Source organism: Lynx canadensis, chromosome B1 (assembly GCF_007474595.2).
Source record: "Lynx canadensis isolate LIC74 chromosome B1, mLynCan4.pri.v2, whole genome shotgun sequence".
NCBI classification, from domain to species: Eukaryota; Metazoa; Chordata; class Mammalia; order Carnivora; family Felidae; genus Lynx; species Lynx canadensis.
Window position 1 is genome coordinate 157,418,509 of NC_044306.2, and position 23,782 is coordinate 157,442,290.

Sequence of the window (23,782 nt, forward strand, 5' to 3'; positions counted from 1 at the left end):
AAGTGCAGTTAAAGTAACTTTAATTCCCACTACCAATTTGAGTTGTGAATGTATTTTTTTAGTCTAAGCATTGTATATGGTTTCAATTAAATATAACATTTATATAAGCAGTTGCTTTAATTAGTCTGAAATTATTTAGTGTTAATTTTGACAAGTGTATCTTTTCAAAATACTCCCTTTATTGCTCTCAATACTCCAAACATAAACATGAGAAAATCTTTATAATACAGATTCTGATACACTATTAACTGAAATACTTGCTATACAACCATCAAGCCTAGTGTATGAAACCAGAAATGCTTACTCTTTTTTTTTAAAATCACATGCTTGCCATCATTTATCCATCAAATGAGAATGAAAAAAAAAACTAGGTAATATTATGTAATCAGAAGAAAATGATTCTGAAACTTAACTTTCTTCATTCACTTACTCATAAAAATATTTAAGATATATGTTTTTCCCTTATCACTTCTGATATTATTTCATCAAAGGTGCAGTTATTTGGACAAAAATAAGATTAATTATCACTTCATAATTTATGTTTTCTACAGAAATATACAATATATGTAACTTAAAGGCAACAAGTATACATTTACAGATCTTAGAGAAAAAAACGAAGTTCAGGTCAAAGGTCCTGAATTTTTAAGGTAGTAAACATTTTCATCTAATATTAATCTATAATTAAATCTGATGTCTCAATTTATGAACTTTTTGATTATTGAAAGCTTCCTCTTACAGCACTTTGTTTTATATGTACATGTTAGTTGGGACTTGTCTTGTTGTAAGGGAAATAATCCCGTCTTCAAATGAGTTTATGTGTAAAAAGTAATTTACTGCCTCATATAATAAGGATGTATGGGTGTACATAGCTTCAGGCATAGGTTTATTCAGGACTCAAATGAGTCACCAGAATCCTTTTTCAAGCTTTTCATTTCTTACCCAGAACTCCCAGGCTTACATCATCACAGTATCATATCAATGCCTAGTCATAAATAGTGTATATAATTAGAGTTTTGATTATAGCATTATATTAACTTTCCATTGATCTCCAGGGAAGACATTAAATAGGTATGCCACACACTCGTACCAAACATTCTGTCTTTCATCATAAAAGTATTCAAGCAATTTACAAAAGTAGCGATTGAACAATGAGTCTTCTGTACTTATCTCTCAACTTCCACTTTTAAAACTCATAACAGGGGCACCTGAATGATTCAGTCGGTTGAGCATCGGACTCTTGATTTTGGCTCAGGTCATGATCTCACTTTCATGAGTTTGAGCCCTGGATTAGGCTCCACACTGACAGCGGGGAGCCTGCTTGGCATTCTCTCCTCTGCCCCTACCCTGCTTATGCACTGTCTGTCTCTCTAAATAAACAAACAAACAAACAAACAAACAAACTTAAAAAAAAACACAAAAAATAACTCATAGCAAATCATGGTTCATCTCCACTCCATAGCTTTTCTTTCCTACTCCAATCTCACTGAACAGTTTTCATGAAAAGCCGTAGAATAATCTGATTCAATCCATAAACATTACATAAATTATATAATTTGGCCTATAATAATTGTGAAATTTTACTTTTGGGGAATTTTTAAAGGTTTACATATGATTATTCACTACTCATAATTAATATTAAAGTTAGAAACAGACATAAATTATATACTATTTCTTCAGATTTCACTATAGTCTTTTAATAATGAGGCCAACTCTGATTTCTGATCATGAAACATTTAAACCCGAAAGATACAACAAACAACATTAATATTTAATTGCCCTTGATGATTCTTTTTTTTATGGATTTGGAGCCTTAATGGCTGGAGTAAATAAGTATTGCCAAATTCTTGGATGCTATTTAAATATCTTTAAGCTAATAATTGCAGCTTAAATATGTGTGCTTAGTGATGGCTTGAGTTGTATTTTTAAATATTTATTTTAAAGAGTTAATGTAAAATACTTTATCTTTATTATAAATAAAGTGGTTATTGTGATTCAAAGATATGTAAATTGTAACCCCATTAGTTGTGTAGTCCTAGAAAAATCATATAAGGTCTCTGAGCCTTGGCCTAATTTTCTAATAGAGGAATATGATGAGGATTGTCTGTAGAACTAAGAATATATAAAGAAACTTGAAAAGCATCCAATTGGAAACAGTTTATGAAACAACAAAATGTATTTCAAATTATAGTTGTTAAATATCTGGGTTTATTAAAATATTAAATAAGAAATAGTTCACTTATTATATAAATAGTATATAAAATATTATCAAAATAATTCATTTTGGGATCATTCATTCAATTCATTCACTGGGATCAATGCATTAAAACATTTATAGAACTGGAAGGAGAAAGAGGGTGGAGAAGACAGTAGTGTTGAAATGATCAAAGTTCTAACAGGGTTACCATCCTCATTTTTCCATAAGGCTGTTTAATTTGGAAATTCCTTCTAATGGAAAAATGGTAGACATGAAACTTTTTCTGCGCTTTCAGCTCAGCTTTTCTCAAGTTTACGGTGAAACTCAACCATAAGCAATATTTTATAAAATCAATTATTTTAAATATTTTTCAACAATAAGAACAAAAAAGGGAAGGGCCATGAGAGTGACAATATCACTTTCTATAAGTATATTTGTATATAAGGCCCATGATACCTGATCAATAGGGATGTTTCATAAATAATCAGAACTGGGAGCGACCTTGAAATTTTTATTACTACCATCTAATTTTATCAGTTTAAAATGCAAAGCACAGAGATTAAATTGCCCTCAATCATGTCTCTAGTATAAGGTAAAAACTACAATCAACCAATTAACTAATGAAAATAAAACCGTTTTTCTAACACATGTGCTACAATCCGTTTACAATGAGAATAACCTTGCCAGTACTGCAGTTTTTGTTATGCAGAAATGAGTTAATTAGGACTTACTTAGAAGTATGTCCTGCTCATAGGAAAATCTTAATACACATTAGAATTGACAATGGAGATGATGATCAAAATGATGCACCATGAGAATCCCATCACAAGAGAAATTCCCCTGTTCATATACTATTCCAGCATATGTAATGCCAGTATGTATACGTGTGGTAGATGGTTTTATGGACACAAATTCCTTCGAACCCAATATGCATGGTACTTTGCAATGTGGCATTGCTGATGCTTGCATCCATCAGGCAGGTCTTGTGATTTTCTTTAATCAACTACATATTTGGAACTAATACTATGTGAGTTCTGGAATCTAGGCATCAAGAGACCCCTTGGAGCCTCCACATTTACCATCTTTAACTTTACCCTGAGATGGACACATATGGAAGGCCACTAGCTTAATGGAGAATGAAAGGCCATGTGGCACCCCAAGTGACAGCCAGTTCTACCTGTCAGTGTGATTATAAGCCCACCTTATTCTATTCCAGCCAATTCATCAGCTGACTGCAGTCACTCAATAAATCAGCAGAATTCACGAGAAACATTTTCATTGTCGTATAAACCACTAAAGTTTATGGTAGTGTGATATATACCAGCAAACAATACATACAAGACAGACTTGATTTTCATTTATTTTACTTTGCTTATTTTGATGTGATTCTTAAAATCTATGCATCTTAAAGCAGAAAATTATGTTTATCTCTCCTAAATATCAATGACCTAGTGAGCTGAATACAATTCTATATTTTCAGCAAAATGTTCACTTATTCAGTCTGGCATGGATATAATTCAATAATAAATACATATAATGTTATACTTGCTAAAAATTACTTTTTTTCAACTAAAACATAACTGAATCAAACTTAAATGTTTTTCTACAATGTTGTATAACTCACACCCCATTTCCTAGATTATTATTATGTTAGTAATTTACATCTTTCAATTAGTGAATCAGTATTCATATATTTTCCTTCTGATTAGTCTGGGGTTTTGTTTTTGGAAGGAAAGCTACAGAGTTAACCATTTCATCACATATCAAGATTACCTATCACTGTTGGTGTTGAACTTAATCACCTGGCTGAGATAGTGTTTTTTCTAATTTCTCCACTACGAAGTTACTTGTCTGTCATGCAACACCCTCATGCTCTTTACACTATACTCTGAAAGAAAAGTCACTATGCACAGGCCAAATTCAAGGAGTAGAGAATTATGCTCCCCTACCTTGAGGGCAGAATATCCACACAAATTATTTGGAATTCTCCTTCTGTACTTGAGGTTTGTTTCCTCTGCCTCATTCAATCATTCAGTCAGTCATTCATTTGTTGATTCATTCATTATGGTTCATCAGTAAGGACTCCTGTATATTTATTTTATACTTGAACTGTAATCCAATACCACCTTATCCATTCTGTTGGTCAAATTTTTCCAGCTTTGGCATTGGGAGCTCTTTTAGTTTGCTTTTGTTTCCCTTTGATGTACCCACATCAACATTAGGTTTGTTTCCATTCAGTTTTTGACTACTATCTTGCTTCGGACACTATAAAATACTCTAAACTCATCCTGTGTATTTCCTGCTCTAACCCTAAAACCAGCCATTTTCCAAGGAATCCTACTTTCTTTTATTGGAGGATATTATTAGAAACTAAGTTCTGGGTTTTGGGTGTCTTTGTTGTGTCATTGCTCCTAGCCCCTCTCAGGTGACAGAACAAGGAAATATATGTATACACACCTTTATATAAACTACCTTGTGTATGTGCACATATATATTTTATATGTAATTATCTTTTTCTATATCAAGCTAAAATGAATGCATATTAATATCTACAACTTTAAGTCTTCTCCACATGGATCATCCTAGCCTTTTCTCAATTCTTACAAATAACTACCACCCCAATAATGAGAAAAGTGACTCTTATTATCCATCTTTCATTTACTCAGTTACAGAATATATGTATAGTCATACCAGAATTGTTAACCTGTACCCATATGGGAAAATAGTTTTATCAACCAGGGTTCAGTGGTTATGAATAACTGTCTTAATGATCTTATTCATTGTCTTTGGTTTTAACAGATTTAACTTATTCCAAAGTGACTTAGACTTAACTCTGCCACTTTATGCTAGCCCTCTTAGTTGGGGAGGAAGAAATTTCCTATGTTTTTTCAGGTCCTTCTAAATGGACTAATCAAATTTACATAAAAAAAGATTAATAGGAGAAAATTGAATTTAATATCATACATATGGGAATCGACACAGATGTGAAATTCCAAAGACAAGGCAACATGAGCCTCATATGACACCTTGAGCTAAGGAGAGGGGTCTGGTCTGAGGATACAAAGAAGACCATTAACAAGAAGTTGAGAGATGTTTAGAAAGTAAAGATTTCCCTGTTATGCAGATAAGTTTTTTAGGTAAATTGGAATCTCCATTAATAGCTTTCTTCCTGGTGTAAGCAGTCCTTTCCAGTGTAAATTTAGGCAGTTAAAGGGGAGGTAAAGGGCTTTTCCTGAATTTTCTGGGTTGTGATTGCTTTTAGCTCAAAGTAATCTTCATGCCAAAGTAGCCCAACTTGGGGTAGCCTCCCCTTGGCCCCTACGGTTTGCATCATACATTTGTAAAAGATTATTTTATCTCATATTGTATTTAATACTGAGATTCCCCAAGCTCTTTACTTAATATTATATATTTTTTAATTTGGTATACATAAATGTTCACCCTTTATCCTGTGGAATTCTTTGGGCTTTAACAAATTCGTAATGAAACATATCAACCTTTACAGTGCCATACAGCATAGATTTACTACCATAGAAAAAATCCCTTTACATCTGTATAACCCTCCCTTCTCCTTTGAACTCTAAGTGACTTCCTTTCTGACTACCATTTCTACAGTTTTGATTTATCTATAATCTCATATAATTAAAATCATGCAGTATGTAGCATTTTCACATTGGCTTCTTTCTTATAGCAGTATGTACTTAAGACTCATTCATGTCTCTTTGTGAATTGATAACTCATTTTTAAGTCATTTAATCCTATTCCATCATTTAAATGTACATCCTATATGATAGAATATTACTTATTCTTGCAACTATTGAAGGTTGTTGGAAAGGAAGAATTTCTTGTCCCCTTTAAGGTCCTTCCAGCGAAACTAAGAATCCAACTGACATGGGACAGAATAACAGGAGAAAACAAAATTAAATTTTGTGCATATGAGGAACCCACACAGACATGGACATTTTAAAGACAGGCAGAATAAGATATGTATGCCATTCTGAGCTAAGGACAAGAAGGTAGCAGTTTGAGACTTCAAAATAATGAAATGCAATTCACAGGAGGATGAAAAAGAGTAAATGTTTGGTAAACAAATGTTCAGTGTACCACTCAGAAACAATGGGACATAGAGAGCTTTTATCAAACAGATCTTGCTAGATTCCTCCCAGTTTACCATAAATATCACAATGTGCTTATCTGTGGCTAAAAACTGTGGAGCAGTTTTTAAAGTCCTTTTTAGGCAGTTGCATGTAAAGGTAAACAGCTTTTTTTCCTGAATCTCCTGCATTCTGATTGCTTTCTAACTCAAAATAATCTTCATGCTAAAGTGAACCATTTGGGGAAGGCCTGACCTTTGGCCCTTCAAGGTCATCTTGATAAAGTTGGTTTTGGGTGATTAGGAATAAAACTGCTGTAGGTATGTATCCATGTGACAGTTGTGTAACCAAAGTTTCAAATCTGTTGGGTGTATACCCCAAAGCATGGTTGGTATATTGTAGGGTAATATATATTTATGTTTCTAAGGAATTGCCAAGTTGTTTCACAAAGTGACTTTACCATTTTTGTATTCACACCAGACAAGCATGAGTGTTCCTATTCCTCTACAGTTTAGCCAGCAATTGGCAATATGTTAAAATTTTATCTTAGTTACTCTCCTAGGTCTGTATTAGTATCTTACTATTTTAATACACACGTCTCTCATGAAAAATAATGTTGGACATCTTGCAATATGCATGCTTTCTTTCTGCATATCCTCCTCAGCGAGGCATTTGCTGAATATTTTAACTCATTTTGAGTTTTTTGTCCTCATTTTTGAGTTTTAAGACTTTCTTATTTGAGACAGGAAATCTTGAGATTTCTGCAGTGGGAGAAATGGATTTTATGAGGTGGGAAAAGTCTGTGGTGAAGTCTATTCTCCTGGCAAATAAGCCTTTGCTTTCAAGAATATTTTGCTTCTTTCACAATGATTACTTTTCTCCTCTTCCAGCCAGAGCTATGAGGGCTGAGGCAGCAGGAATCTTTCTTTACTCTTTACCATCATATGCTTGTAAAGTTACTGGAAGTAAACCCATGAAAGTAAAACCAATGAATCTGTGGGAGGTAAAACACACAAAGAGTGGGGGATTGCATCTTTCAGGAGTTTCTCACTCTCACCCTAGTCCATACTAAATCTCCATCAACTTGTGAAAATTACCATTTAAGTGTTCTTGCCAGTTCATGGTTCCAGTAGCTTCTGCTTCAGATAAGCAGGTCTCTCCTGTGACTCTCTGGATTTGACTTTTCCATTAGAATTTGGGGTGATTTTGAATTTTATCAACTCAGTTCTTTGAAGAGTTTAAGAAAATTTGTTGAATTTCAGTTTGTCTAATTTATCATGTTGTAGGGATAGGCTTCATAGTTAGAGCCTTTTACATATTACAGCTGAAATCAAGTCTAATGTTGAAATTTTGAAGAAAAATATTGATACCATTTACTCTACCTACTTGAAGAAAAAAACTTAAAGTTATTGTTAGTGTACAAAACATTTTATTTCTATCTATTAAAATATGTCATATATTAAAATTGCCCAAATGCCCCTTACATTCGTAAGTTGGGTTATGTAATTTTTATTATGTTATTCGCATTTGGACAATGAAAACGATTACCCATACAGTAATCATTAATAAGCTGAATTTAAAGAAATCTTTTTTTTTAATTTTTAAAAATTTTGTTAATGTTTATTTATTTTTGAGAGAGAAAGAGAGAGACAGAGTGCGAGCAGGGGAGGGGCAGAGAGAGAGAGAGAGACCCAGAATCTGAAGCAAGCTCCAGGCTCAGCTCCGAGCTGTCAGAGCCTGACATAGGGCTCAAACCCACAAACCATGAGATCATGACCTGAGGTGAATTCAGACATTCAACCGACTGAGCCACCCAGGCACCCCTAAAGAAATCTTCTTTTAAGACCAACTAGTAACAGTTATCTACTTAACTAGCCAAACTGGATTAACAAATTTATTTCAATCTCTTTTTAATTTACAGAATCTATTTGTGACAGCAATGGAAGTCTATGATATGTCATTGTAGTTTGTGATTTTTAATACTTTGTCTCTATGTTGTCAAAGGCATTTCATTATTATAATTTTTTTTTAATTTTCTTAAATGTATGCCTTGTAGAAGAACTATTGTGGAGAACAGTTAGGAATGCATTGCTGACATCTACGGATTTATTTTTTTTATTATATAGAAATTTTTAGTAATCAGGTGTTATAAACTTGTGCTATAAACTTTACACAAATAATTGCATGGGTTGGAAATTTTACTAATTAGGAAAAATCCAATGACTATGAACATTCTTATAAGAAGCAGAAAGACTACACAGGGAATTAATTTGGCTTTAAAATTTTTAAGCTTATAAATTACATCTATAAATTAGATAGTACATGCTATTCTTGTAATCCTTACTGTAATAAGTTCATAAATTTTTTTATTAATTTAATACCATCAGGTAGATAGTTTTTTTCAGACATTTATTATCACCTGTGGTAAAGAGTAAGAAGAATGAATCAGGGTAACAATTCATATTGCTGTGTGAACTAAATGAATAGAGACTGGATCTTTAATCTTTGAATATTCATATCTACTAGATAATTATAACATGGTATGTGTTTAATAAATACTGATTGACTAAGGGAATGAACTGATTGAACTATTAGAAAGCATATTCCTATTCTTCTATCACAAAATGAGAAAATTATTACAACAAACCTGGAGTTCCTAAATAATATCATTATGAAAGTTAAAATACCCAAACTGTGCTATAATTATGAGAGCATATTAAGAGTCATGTTTCTCTAGAAACCAGTAAGTTAGTTAAAAAAATTATCTTTAAGGCAAACAAAATGAAAAAAAAAATTAGATTCCAAAAAACTGGAAAATTTAAATTCTAACAGGGAAAGTGATCAGCAAACACATGAAGATTTTATTATGTAAAACTATATGATGAACAATAGAAGAAAATGATTCATATGTAAAGTTGAAATTTTAATACCTCTCAGTGACTAAGAGAGCAAATAGATAAAAAAAACGGTTAATAAAATAGGGCATTTTCTTTAAGGTGTAAACATATTTAACATGTATATTATTTAACATAATATAACATCATTAGATTACTGGAAGTAAAAATAAATGTCTTCCAGTAGCCACATAATCATAGATTTTTCAGTTGGTAGATATTCCTATTAGCTACTTAATGTTATTGAGGATCATACTATGTGGTCAAGTCGGAACAAAGTATGACCCTTATCTGAAATAGCAATTATTATTTCTGATATGATACCAAAATGAGAAACTCAGAGAGTTTGAAATGAAGATGGTTCATGTAGAGAAGGCTCAAATGGGAGAAAAGAAGGCACAGAATATTGTAACATTCTCTGTCCAACTTCTAGCCTAACTGCTATTTGGTGTAATACTATTGTAACTGATGGTATAAATTTGATTTTGATAAAATTAGTAATAACACTGATATTGATGATCATATATATTGGAAAATTGAATTAAAACCTCCACATGATGTTTTTTTTCAATAGAAGCTTATTGGCCGCAGAAGAATTAGAATTAGTTAATAGATTAATTCAATGTAATAATTAATTGATTTGTACCTCTCATAAAATTAAAAAATTATAATAAAAAATTGTCAAGATTTTATATGTTCATGCTTTTTACATTCTATAAATTGTGTAAAAGATGACAGGGAAAAAAAAAAAAAGGAGTCATGAACTAATTAAAATGACAGAGTATTGACCAAGAGAGTCAGAGCTTGAATTGTAGATACTGTTGATTATCTTAATAGGAAAAGTTCTGTCTTTGTCTTTGGGCATGTCCAGATGTCTGGTTATTCTTGTTCAAGTAAGGACAATGGAATTTATGATGTGCTATATAAGGAGCCAAATTCCCCTGGTGACCTCAGAGGTCAATTTCTTTACTAATGGTTTGCAGTTGGCCTATGTTCCAATTGCACCCATGGAATTTTAACTTACAGAGGTGACCAAGTGGCAACATGGGTCAATGCCATTGAAAGAAGAATTTATTACTTACAGTTCTGCAGGGGAGGGAGCACACCATGCCTGCAGGACTACATGCTTAAACACCGGGTTCGATCACAAGGCAGAAGGAACAAGGGGGGAAAAATGGCCTAGAACTTTATTATTGTATTTTCTATAGGAAGGATGAGGCAAGGTAAGGCAGGAAAACAGCTTAAGATTGGCTGGTCTGAATAATGTCTGTGGGCTCTGGGCTAAGTGGTAGTTTCTAGTAGTCTGGTTTCTGGGCATGGGCTGATTTAGGGCAGGGGAAGTATTGGTTTGGTATGAGAGAGTTGAATACAGGAGATGGTAGAAGAAAAGTATATACACTTGGGATTAATTGGTGTGAATATGAAAGGCCTGTCCATAGGAAATTGATAACTTGAGAATTAACTGGCCCTTAGAAGAACAGTTTCTTTCCAGCCAATTAGACCCATCAAGGTAGCGAAGCATTATAAAACATAGAAAAAAAATTGTGGTTAATATATTCTAACCAGCTTGGAAAGATTGGCTTGATCAGGTAGCCAAGAGGACATAAATGTACCTCCTGAAGGTTTTTCCTTTGAGCTTTCCCAAAGCTAAGATTCCTGTAACAGATATTGACACAGATATTGACTGAAGCTAGACAGTCTAACCTATTCTAGCCCAGCCCCTTGGGTACTTGCATGTTGATGTCTCTTAGTTCTCCAGTACTGTCCTTTACTCTCTCTTGCTGCATCATATCATTAGCTTTTATTATTTTTTTTAAAGTTTGTTTATTTTGAGAGAGAGGGTGCAAGAGAGTGCACACAAGCTGGGTAGGGGCAAAGAGAAAGGGAAAGGGAGAGAAAATCCCAAGCAGTCTCCATGTTCAGCACAGAACCTGAAGCAGGGCTTGATCTCACGATCCTGAGATCATGACCTGAACTGAAATCAAAAGTCAGACAGTTAACCGACTGAGCCATCTAAGCGCCCCTCATTTGCTTTTAAATAAAGCCTTATACAAGTATGTTTTGTGGAGTCTAGTGGGTCTTATCAAACATGAGAAATAAAGTCATTGCAGCTCCACAGCACGTTAAATAATGCATAAGATAATATAAGTGAACTTGAAAATATCCAAACTGAGGCTCAAAGGAAAAAAAAAAAAAAACGAGAAAATTAAAGACCCTCAGTCACATGGGGAAAAAAAAATCAAGCAATAAATGGAGTGATTGTGTAATTGGAGACCTTGAAAGAGAGAAGAAAGGAGTGGGGGCGTTCAGAAAACAGCAACAAAAACAACTTAAATACTGGTTTAAATTTTTTCAAGTTTAATGAAAAAAACAACTCAAAACCAAGAGTCTCAGTGAAACTGAAATAGGACAAAGAGCAAGACACAATATATTTGAATTAATGGAAAATTGGTAATAGAGAAAATCTTAGAAGAACTCAGAGATAGATTTATATGATCCTGGAAATAAAAGATAAATCTTACAAACTTCTCAGAAACAATCAAAGATGGAAGAAAACAGAATTGTCTTTAAAGAGTAGAACCAAACAGGCAAGCAAAACTCAATAGTTAACCTGTAACTGTATTTCCAGCCAAATAATCTTTAGAAAATGAGGTACATTAAGAATATTTTATGAAAAAATAAAGCTTATAAAATTCATCATTAGCTACTTTCACTATAAGAAATAATAAATCTGGTTCTTTAGGTGAATGAAAAATACTACCAGTGGAAAATTAAATATATCCAAAAGAATAACAAGAACTAGCAAACATGTAAATATGTAGGAAAAGATATAAAAGTCACTGTAATTTCTGAAATTTTCAAATGGTAATTGACTAACGAAAGCAACATATTATGTGATTTGTAACATAAGTTGAAGTGACACCTCAGGACAGGAAGGGAGAACTGAGGAATATATACTATAGTAATATTAATCTAGAGTCTGTTAAGTTAAAGTTGCATCTTGCTGAGCCCTAGAAGAAAATTCCTATAAAATAGTGAAAGAGATACAGTAAATAACTCTCAAATGGAACACTAACTCAGTCCAAACAATGTTAGGGGGAACAAACAACAACAACAACAAAAAACCAAGAAACCAACCAACCAACCAACAAACAAAAGAACAAAGAATGGGTAGAGAAAATCAGAAACAAATAGCAAGAGGGTAGACTGGAACCCAAACCCAAAGACAATTAAATTAAATTTAAATGTTCTAAACACTCCAAATAAATGGTAGGTTGTTAAATTGGATAAAAAGCAAGACCTAGCAACCTGCTGTCTAGAGGACACATGTATTAAATATAAACACATAACTATGTGAAAAGTAAAAATATGCAAAAAGTATAAGATGTTAAAAATTATCCTAAAAAGACTTGGGGTGGGGGAGAGCTATACTAATGTCAGACATGCATTCTTCAGATCAGAACAAAACATATTTGTAAAGAGAGACATTTTGAGTATAAAAGTGATAACTCACTAAAAAGAATATACTTAAATATGTATGTACTTCTTAAGAGTTTCAAAACTTATAAACCAATGACTGATAGAACAGAAAGGAGATATATTATATCCACAATGATAGTTGAAAGGTGGAACTCCTATCTGAAGTAGAGAGACTGTAAGTGCACATGGAATATTAACCTATATAGACTGTATGTTGGGCCATAAAATATCTCAATACATTTCAAAGAAATAAAATAAAAAGAAACAAAATAAAATAAAATAAAATAAAATAAAATAAAATAAAATAAAATAAAATAAAATAAAATAATATTCTCTAACCACTGAAAATTAAATAGCCTAAAATACCCAAATAGTGATCAGTTAAATAATAATTACACCTAGATCATGGGCCAAAGAACAAATCACAATAAAAATTATAAATTATTTAAAAAATTTTTTTAATGTTTATTTATTTTTGAGAGAAAGACAGTGTGAGTGGGAGAGGGGCAGAGAACAAGGGAGACACAGAATCCAAAGCAGGCTCCAGACTCTGAACTGTCAGTACAGAGCCTGGCATGGGGCTGGAACCGACAAACCGTGATATCATGATCTGAGCCAAAGTCAGACACTTAACCGACTGAGCCACCCAGTGTCCACAAAATATTTTTAATTGAAAAATAAACATCAAATTTTTTTGCATTCACCTAAAAGCAGTGCTTCAGGAGTAAGGGTGTATGTATGTGTGTGATGGCGGGGGGGGGGGGCGCTTTTTTGTGTGTATGTATACCATTTATAATATTTATTTAAAAAAAATTTTTTAAACATTTATTTATTTTTGAGACAGAGAGAGAGCATGAACAGGGGAGGGTCAGAGAGAGAGAGAGACACAGAATCTGAAGCGGGCTCTAGGCTCTGAGCTGTCAGCACAGAGCCCGATGCGGGACTCGAACTCACAGACGGCAAGATCATGACCCCAGCCGAAGTCGGACGCTCAACTGACTGAGCCACCCAGGCGCCCCAAACATTTATAATTTTAAACATAAATATATAAAATAAAAAATTACTTATATTAGTAAAGAAGAAATATCTAAAATCAATGATCTATATTTTATATTAGGAAGGCAGGATAAAAAGAAAATCAAATATATGAAAGGGAATAAATAATAAAATAACAATATGAATAAAAATAGATGACTTGTTAAAATAGATTTTTAAAAATATCATTAAAATGGATAATTTTCCGATTAGACCATTTCCAGTTACCCAGGATCTTTGCAAGATTTAAGCCTTAATTTTTATATATTTTCTGTAACTGCTCTCATGCCTATTACTTTACCAACTGTATATTATGTTTGGGAGAAGTATTCAATTTTTATAGGCCTTGATTCTCTTAAATACGTTTGAGACATTCTGATTTAAATTAATGGCAAAAAAGAATAAAAAGTCACACCAGCAATATCAGAGAAAGGAATCATCTAATTGGTCCTGCAGATCTACTGAATAACTTCTTGCTACTGACTTTACTTAGAGAAATGGACATAGAAAGGTAAATTGGTGCAGCCCCTCCTGAAAGAGGGTGGTAATTCCTCACAAAATGAAAAACGGAACTAACATATGAACCAGCAATCCACCTCTGGGTATTTATTCTAGGGAAATGAAGTCCCTATTTTGAGAAGATATCTGCACCCCTTGATCACTACAGCATTATTTTCAACAGTGATGCCATGGATGCAAACTAATTGTTCATTGATATAGGAATGTATAAAGCAAATGTGATATATATGGTTAATAATTACAGTGGCAATTATGCAGCCATAAAATAGAAGGAAATCCTGATATTTGCAGCAATATGAATAGACCTTGAAAGCATTAGTCTAAGTGAAATAAGTCAGAGAAAGACGAATCGTATATGTTCTCACTTATATATGGAATTAAAAAATAAAAGCTAAAACAACCTCAACATACCATAAATAGAAGCCAGTAAATAATTATATGTCTAAAACCTACAGTCGTAAAGATCCTAGATACACTATTTAGTGGAAAAAAAGTGCAGAACAGTGTGAAACCATTTGTGTAAAATTTTAAAAGGATATGTATCTTATTTCTTCTTTGGACCCATATATAAGAAAGTACTAACAGTTGCAGGCACGCCTATCTGGCTCAGTCAGTGGAGCATGTGACTCTTGATCTCTGGGCTGTGAATTTCAGCCCCATGTTGGGGGTAGAGATTACTTAAGAAAGTACTAATAGTCACCACTTTTGGAGAGAGAGATTGGAGATTTAGGAATCAGCAGATAGAAAGAGTGCATATTGTATTATTCCATTGATCTGAAATTCTAGAACAGATGAAATTAATATGACAAAGTAAAGTAGATGGAGGAGGAATTGGGTGGCAGCTATCTCTAAGGAAATATAAGGGAATTTTGGGGGATGATGAATACGTTCCATATCTTAGGATGGTAGTTACTTAATTATGAGTATTTGTCAAAATATATCAAATTGTAAACCCAAAATATTTTCATTTGACTGTGTGTCACTTATACCCAAATGAAATTGATATACAACTTATTAAAGATGTCCTATTTATTTAAGAAATTTGATACTGTTTATAAATGTCATAATGTCACCTTGAAGACTGACCAATTACAGAAAAACCCATAAGATAAACTATTGATTTATCACTTATCTTAGGAAATAAATTGCAATTTTATAATTTCCTAAGGATGTAGGTGTGTTTTTTTTTTTTTGTATCTACTAATAGATATTTTTATGTTCCTCTGGAAACATAAGAAACACAAGAGCCTATTTGACAATCTCAGGAAAGCCTCCTATAGTAGAGTAGTGCTTATTGCTGTTTTATTTTATTTATTTATTTATTTTTTAAACGTTTATTTATTTTTGAGACAGAGTCAGAGCATGAACAGGGGAGGGGCAGAGAGGGAGACACAGAATCTGAAACAGGCTCCAGGCCCTGAGCTGTCAGCACAGAGCCCGACACGGGGCTCAAACTCACAGACCGTGAGATCATGACCTGAGCCGAAGTTGGATGCTTAACCGACCGAGCCACCCAGGCACCCCTTATTGCTGTTTTAGATATAACAGTTACGGTGACACAATAGCAGCTCTTACAATCCATTCAAGTTGCCATCCCTTGAGAGGTTGCTGTCTACTGCTCCATACTCTGGAAACTTTGTCTTCTCTCTTAACCAAGTCCTCTTTTCATCGGCTGCTTTTTCACCACTTTTGTCTTCTAGTACTAACAGCTTCTTCTATGTTTGCTTTTACCTTTTGTTGTGTAGGTCTCGCTTGTAAAATATCCCCAATATGTAATTTGATTGTTTAAAATTATTCTTTAATATGCTTATTTATTATTGTTAACTCCTTACTTATATTTGTTTCAGTCCATAGATTATAAGTCTCAATGCTGAAAGTACTGTTTTCTGTATGAATTATACTTTTGTCAATACATAGGATTTTATAGGTGATATATAATAGATACAAATAAATGTCTATGTAATGAGTAAGTTTAGGAAATAGCATAACCTATTTGTGAAAATTTTCAATTTTTTAACAATGTTTATTTTTGAGACAGAGAATAAGCAGGGAAGGGGCAGAGAGGAGGGGGGGACAGAAGGTCTGGAGTGGGCTCCTTGCTGACCAAATGAACTCGTACTGTCGTGTTGGGGCTCGAACTTATGAACCATGAGATCATGACCTGAGCCAAAGTTGGACACTTTAAGTTGAGCCACCCAGATGCCCCGAAAATTTTCAATTTTTATGTAACTATTTGCAAAATATTGAACTGATTTCACTTTTGAAATTCTCATAAGGTTAACCTTTTTATTTTTAATAAGAACTATAAACTATGCTGAGATACATGCACACAAATACAGATACACGTAGATAAAACTTACAAGTTCCCATAATTAAAAATGTTGTCTAGATATTATATCATAGAAATTTTGTATAGGTTCATATATAAAATAATAGAAAGAAAATTGAGTTTCTCAACTTAAAATCATATGTAAATATCTCGTAGATAATTTTTTCAGTTAGCATATCTTATATTTTCATTTAGAATGGAGTCTCTAGCCTGGAAGGAATCAAAATCTTTTCCAAAATATCTTTGAAAAGGATTTATATTTGTATTAGATAATATAACACCACAGAATCAAACTGCTATTTCTCCCACCTTCTGCAATTTTATTTTAATGTAAATTATTTCTTCATTAGAATGTCATCTCTTTCTGGCTAGTTTCCCATCAGTGGCTGTGAGTTTTGATTATTCATACATTCCCTCCAATCCATGGAGACAATAGAAAAAGAAATTAAACATCAGAAGCAGGCTGAACCCCATATAAAGGGAACATCACTTTTGCTTAAGTAATAGTTCATTATCACTCTTCAAGGTACTTTAAAAACGTGACTCAGTAAACAAGCCATAATTTGTATGAGGAAGGGAAGTATTGCCAAACCCTTAACAAACTGAAAACTAAAGCTAAGAGTTTGAGTCTTTTAAAAAAAAATGTAATAAAACTTGATTGTATTAACAGACCTCTCAAAGCTTATATTCTTTCTGGGTATGATACAGAACCCCACAAAATTTTGTGTAAGTGGTAGAGCTTTACATAAGTACATAGTCTTTGATTTATTTTATGCCAATTAAACTCAACAAACATTTATTGAGTCATAATATGTGTCAGACACTGTGAAAAGTGCTAGGGATAAAAATATAAATATGGAACGCTATTTGTTCTCAAGGGCACACAATCAAGGGATGAAGATAGTGATGTAAATAAATCATTGGAATAAAATGTGATAAGTGCAATTTTGCAAGTTATTTCCAAAATAGAATATTGACACAAATCACAAGTCATCAACTTGAATGCATAAGGTATACTGTCAAAGAAGTAATGTTTTATATGGATCATAAAGTAGGAATAGTTTGGGTTTTTTTGTGTTTTTTTTTTTTTTTCAGATGGGAGCAGAGTGACATTGGGAGGTTGGTGAGGAAAGAAAAGTATTTCAGGAGGCAGAACAGCATGTGCTAACCTAGAAATATATTAGACAATTGAGGGAACTGCAGAGTTTGGTCTTAATTGAAATGTAGACTATATTTATGTAACAAAAACAAATTAGGAAAAGGAGAAATTTTTGAGCATATCTTGTATTCTAATCAGCTCTCAGCAGTGGGATCTACTAAGAACACTGAAAAATAAACACACAGGACTAATATGGTCATATTTATATTCTAGCTCTTGAAGATATGAATAAGGGACAAGAATGAGCTTACATTGGTCAGGTGGGAGATGATGAAATTCTGACTTAATTTATTAATAGTTAGGCAGGAGTTGATATTTAGAGATACTAACATAGTAAAATCAATAGGCTTCAATGACCTTTGAGGTGTGGTAGGAGAAAGGAAGGAGAGAGGTCTAGGGGTCTCTGGAATTTGTGGGTTAAGTGATTAAATGGTTTATTCAAAATGGGAATATAGAAGGATGAGCAAGTTGCGAAGAAAGATTTTAAGTTTGATTTTGAACATGTTGACATGGAATCTATACTTTAAAAGCCATTTTGATAATTGGCAGTTAGTGTTTGCTGTGCATTTGTAGATGAAATGCTTGAATGGTTTACTGAATTTGAAAGCTTTAGAGTATTAGCTTCAGTTTCATTAGTTTAAAATATTTCAATTTGATAAAGCAAATTATTTTTAGTTTGAATTATTAGTGCTATTTAATGTAGGTATTTAGATGAGTATACTGACCCTACTAAACAAGACTTTTATTGTGTCTACTGTTTGTATTGTTTAATTTTTCTTTTTGATAGATTGTTATAGAAAAAAAAAGTTTAGTGAAGGGAAATAATATCTGTCTTCAACAACTTTGAAGTCACTTGCAGATAAATTATCTCAATTGTATTTAAAACGACAGTAAAATTTTAGAAAGCCTGGAGAGTACCTGGGTGGCTCATTCAGTTGAGCATCTGACTCTTGATTTCAGCTCAGCTGATGATCCCAGTTCATGGGATCAGTCCCTGCATCACCTCTGTGCTGGGTGTGGAGCCTGCTTAAGACTCTCTTTCCTTTTGCCTCTCTCTCCTGCTTGCAAGATCTCTCTCTCTAAAATAAAATTAAAAAAAAAAATAGAGATCCTGGTGCAAGGGAGAAAAAGGAGGATTTTGTTTCCATTAAAGTCATAAATGCTATTTTTTAAAGTTTTATATTGGAATTATCTTCTCACTTTCTTCCCAAAAGGCAATTACATTGCATCCTGTGAATGCAGAAAAGTGCTGATTTCATTAAATTAAAATGTGACATTGAAAGACTTTACATGTAAATGCATTGCTGAATATTACTATTTTAAAAAGCAGAACTAAAGAAAGAAGTTGCCTGTATCTAATATGGCCATGGTCCCATTGACCATAATATTAACACCTCATTGAGCTGACAAAGTTAAGGAAAGGCTGAGTTCACTCCATTGCTACTGTTATTCAGCCAGACATGAGTTTCATTAAAATCATTATTGGTGAATTTTATTTATATAAGTCATTGAAAAGTAGGCTTTCTCCCCATGTCCACTGTAATTTCCCTCACCTACCAACACATTACAGGCAAAGAGCAATAATCTCCCACTTGACCCAACATCTGGAGGTAAAGCACAAATTATTTTACGTAACATTCTTTTCAATTTTTAATGTTTATTTATTTATTTATTTATTTATTTAAAAAAAAATTTTTTTTCAACGTTTATTTATTTTTGGGACAGAGAGAAACAGAGCATGAACGGGGGAGGGCAGAGAGAGAGGGAGACACAGAATGGGAAACAGGCTCCAGGCTCTGAGCCATCAGCCCAGAGCCTGACGCGGGGCTCGAACTCACGGACCGTGAGATCGTGACCTGGCTGAAGTCGGACGCTTAACCGACTGCGCCACCCAGGCGCCCCTAATGTTTATTTATTTTTGAGAAGGGGGGAGAGGCAGAGAGAGAGGGAGACACAGAATCCAAAGCAGGCTGCAGGCTCTGAGCTGTTAGCACAGGATCTGATGTAGGACTCAAACCCACAAACCTTGAGATCATGACCTGAGCTGAAATCGGACACTGAACTGACTGAGCCACCCAGGTGCCCCAATACTAGACTCTTTTAAGATACAAAACTATGTTAGTAATTTGTCCAAAATTCTCAGAATGTCATATTTTCTCTACGATGCATTGTGTTAAGTAATGGATGCTATATTAATAGAAAAACCATCATTTGATTCAATAAAAGTTTTATTTTTATTTTTTTTTTAGTTTTAATTTTATTTAAAGTCCAGGTAATGTATAGTGTAACATTAGTTGTAGGTGTACTATTTAGTGATTCAACACTTCCATACAACACCCTGTGGTCATCATGGCAAATGCCCTCCTTAATACCTATTACCTATTTAACCCATCTCTCCACTCACCCCTCCACCCCCACTCTGGTAACCAACAGTTTGTTCTCTATAGTGAAGAGTCTGTTTCTTTGGTTTACCTCTATTTTTTCCCTCCATGATGATTTGATATTTTTCTTAAATTCCACATGAGTGAATTCATATAGTATTTGTTTTTCTCTAACTTATTTCACTTAACATGATACCCTCTAGCTCTACCCACATCATTTCAAACACCAAGATTTCATTCTTTTTATGGCTGAATAATTTTCCATTATATTATAAATATATGGAATATATAAATATAGGGAATATAAATACATGGAATATAAATAAACACACACATATATCCCACATCTTTCTTATTCATCAGTTGATGGGTAACTGAACAGCAACATGCAAAACAATGAAATTGGACCACTTTCTTACACCATGCACAAAAATAAGTTCAAAATGGATGAAAGACCTAATTGTGAGACAGGAAACCATCAAAATCCTACAGAAGAAAACAGCAACCAGTTTGACCTAGGCCATACCAACTTCTTATTTGACATGGCTCCAGAGGCAAGGGAAACAAAAGGAAAAACAAAATATTGTAACTTGATCAAAATAAAAAAAAAAATCTTCTGCATAGTGAAGGAAAAAAAACTAAAAAGCAACCTATGGAATGGGAGAAGATACTTGCACGTGACATATCCGATAAAGGGTTAGTATCAAATATACATAAAGAACTTAGCAAACTCAATACTCAAAAAAAAAAAAAACAACAAAAAACAAAAAACAAGTAATCCAGTTAAAAAATGGCAGAAGATATGGGTAGACATTTCTCCAAAGAAGATACCTAGAGGGCTAATAGGCACATGAAAAGATGTTCAACATCACTAATTGTCAGGGAAATACAAAACAAAACTACAATGTGATATCACCTTATATTTGTCAGAATGGCTGAAATTAACAACACAGAAAATAAATGAGGATGTGGAGAAAGAGGAACTGTTGGTGGTAATGCAAACTGGTGCAGCCACTCTGGAAAACAGGGTGGAGGTTCCTCAAAAAGTCAAAAATGTAGGGGCATCTGGATGGTGCAATCAGTTAAGCATCCAACTCTTGATTTTGGCTCAGGTCAGGATCTCACAGTTTGTGGGATAAAGCCCTGTGTTGGGCTCTGCAATGACAGCACAGAACCTACTTGGGATTCTCTTTCCCCCTCTCTCTCTTTCTAGCTCTCTCTCTCTCTCTCTCTCTCTCAAAATAAATAAATAAACATCTTTTAAGTTAAAAATAGAATTATCCTAGACCCATCAATTGCAGTAGGTATTATGCAAGGACACAAAAATACTAATTTGGAGGGATACATGCACTTTGATGTTTATAGCAGCATTATCAAGAATAGCCAAATTATGGGAAATAGTTTTTTTATGTTTATTTATTTTTGAGAGACAGAGAGAGACCAAGCATGAACAGGGGAGGGGCAGAGAGAGAGGGAGACGCAGAATCTGAAGCAGGCTCCAGGCTCTGAGCTGTCAGCACAGAGCCGGATGTGGGACTCAAACTCATGAACTGTGAGATTGTGACCTGAGCTGAAGTTAGATGCTTAACCAACTGATCTACCCAAGTGCCCTTGGACAATAGCTTTAAATCTATGAATTATATGTTATATTACTGGAAAGTTACTTCTGACTAAATGAAAATAGGAATATGAAAAACACCTTGTGGTATCATCATAGTGCTATGATTGTGACTGAGTGCCTTTAAGATTAAGAGCTGATTAACACTCTATTTAGATATGTCTGGTACCCTTGAGTCATTGCAGGACACTTAAGACTCAGTTGAAATCTTGTTTACAATAAGGAAACTGGCTTCATTCTCCACAGCCTTCCTTGAGGTGGCACTCATTCTTCTAATTAGAATTAATCTTAACAGTGTTTCCTTTGATTTGCTTTAATACTTTGACCTACCATAAAAACATTGTAACTAGAAACGTAGTATCTCATTTTTCAAATATCTCTTGTTTCTTATTAACAGGTAAAACTGTTATTATTCATAAAACATCATATTCCTCAGATGAAATTAAATAATGGGATATCTATACAACTTTTGCAGATCTTTGAAAAAGAATACAAATAAATCCTTTCTTTTTATGAAAAATATATGAATACATTTAAACTATTCTTGGTTGCAAAAGCCAAAGAAACTCAATCTACATTCATGTCACTATGTGGACATTCTGTTTTGCTTTCCTTCCTAAAACAATGCCTATAGTTTCTTAAGAAATCAGCAAGTAAATCCATAGCATGGAATAGAATCATGAATTGCCTTAGATTTCTTTAACAACCGCTTGCACATTGTCCAAGGCATCCAATCTTCTCTTTAACAAAAGCACAAACAAGCAAACAAAAGTTGATACAGAAATCCAGCAGTCCATTAGAGTTGGAAAAAGCTCATCATGCATTTTTCTAGCTTCAATGATAATTTTCAAAATAGCAGAAGCTAAAGAGGAAACAAAAGTCAAAATTCTAAGATAGATCATCTAAACAGAAAATCAACAAGGAAACAATGGCTTTGAATGACACACTGGACCAGATGTATTTACCAGATATATTCAGAACATTCCATCCTAAAATAACAGAATGTACATTCTTTTCTTTTTTTTTTTAACGTTTATTTATTTTTGAGACAGAGAGAGACAGAGCATGAACGGGGGAGGGTCAGAGAGAGGGAGACACAGAATCTGAAACAGGCTCCAGGCTCTGAGCTGTCAGCACAGAGCCCAATGTGGGGCTCGAACTCACGGACCGCGAGATCATGACCTGAGCTGAACTCAGCCGCTTAACCGACTGAGCCACCCAGGTGCCCCTGTACATTATTTTCAAGTGCACACAGAATATTCTCCAGAATCGATCACATCACCCACAACACAAACTTCCATAAATTCAAAAGATGGAAGTCATACCATGCAACTTTTATTACCACAACAGTATGAAACTAGAAGTCAACCATAAGAACAAATTTGGAAAGACTACAAATACATGGAACTTAAATAACATGTTACTAAACAATGGATGGGTCAACCAGGATTAAAAGAAGAAATTAAAACATATACGGAAACAAATGAAAATGAAAACAGTATGGTCCAAAACTTTTGGGATGCAGCAAAAGTGGTTCTAAGGGGGAACTTTATAGCACTACAGGCCTACATCAAGAAGCAAGAAAAAATATCAAATAAACCTCCTGACTTTATACCTAAAGGAGCTAGAAAAAGAACAAATAAAACCTAAAACCAGTAGAAGGAAGGAAATAATAAAGACTAGAGCAGAAATAAACGATACAGAAACAAACAAACAATGGAACAGATCATTGAAACAAAGAGCTGTTTCTTTGGGAGAAAAAAATCAATAAAATTCATAAACCCTTAGCCACACTTATCAGAAAAACAAGAAAAAGGACTCGAATAAATAAGTCACAAATGAGAGAGGATAAATAACAACAAGCACCGTAGAAATAAAAAAACAATTAGAATATTAGGGAAAACTACATGCCAAAAAATTGAGCAACCTAGAAGAAATGGATAAATCCCTAGAAAAACTTAACCTACCAAAATTGAAACAGGGAGAAATAGAAAATTTGAACAGACTCATTACCAACAAAGAAATTGAATCAGTAATCAAAAAACTCCCAGCAAAGAAATGTCCAGGGCCAGATAGCTA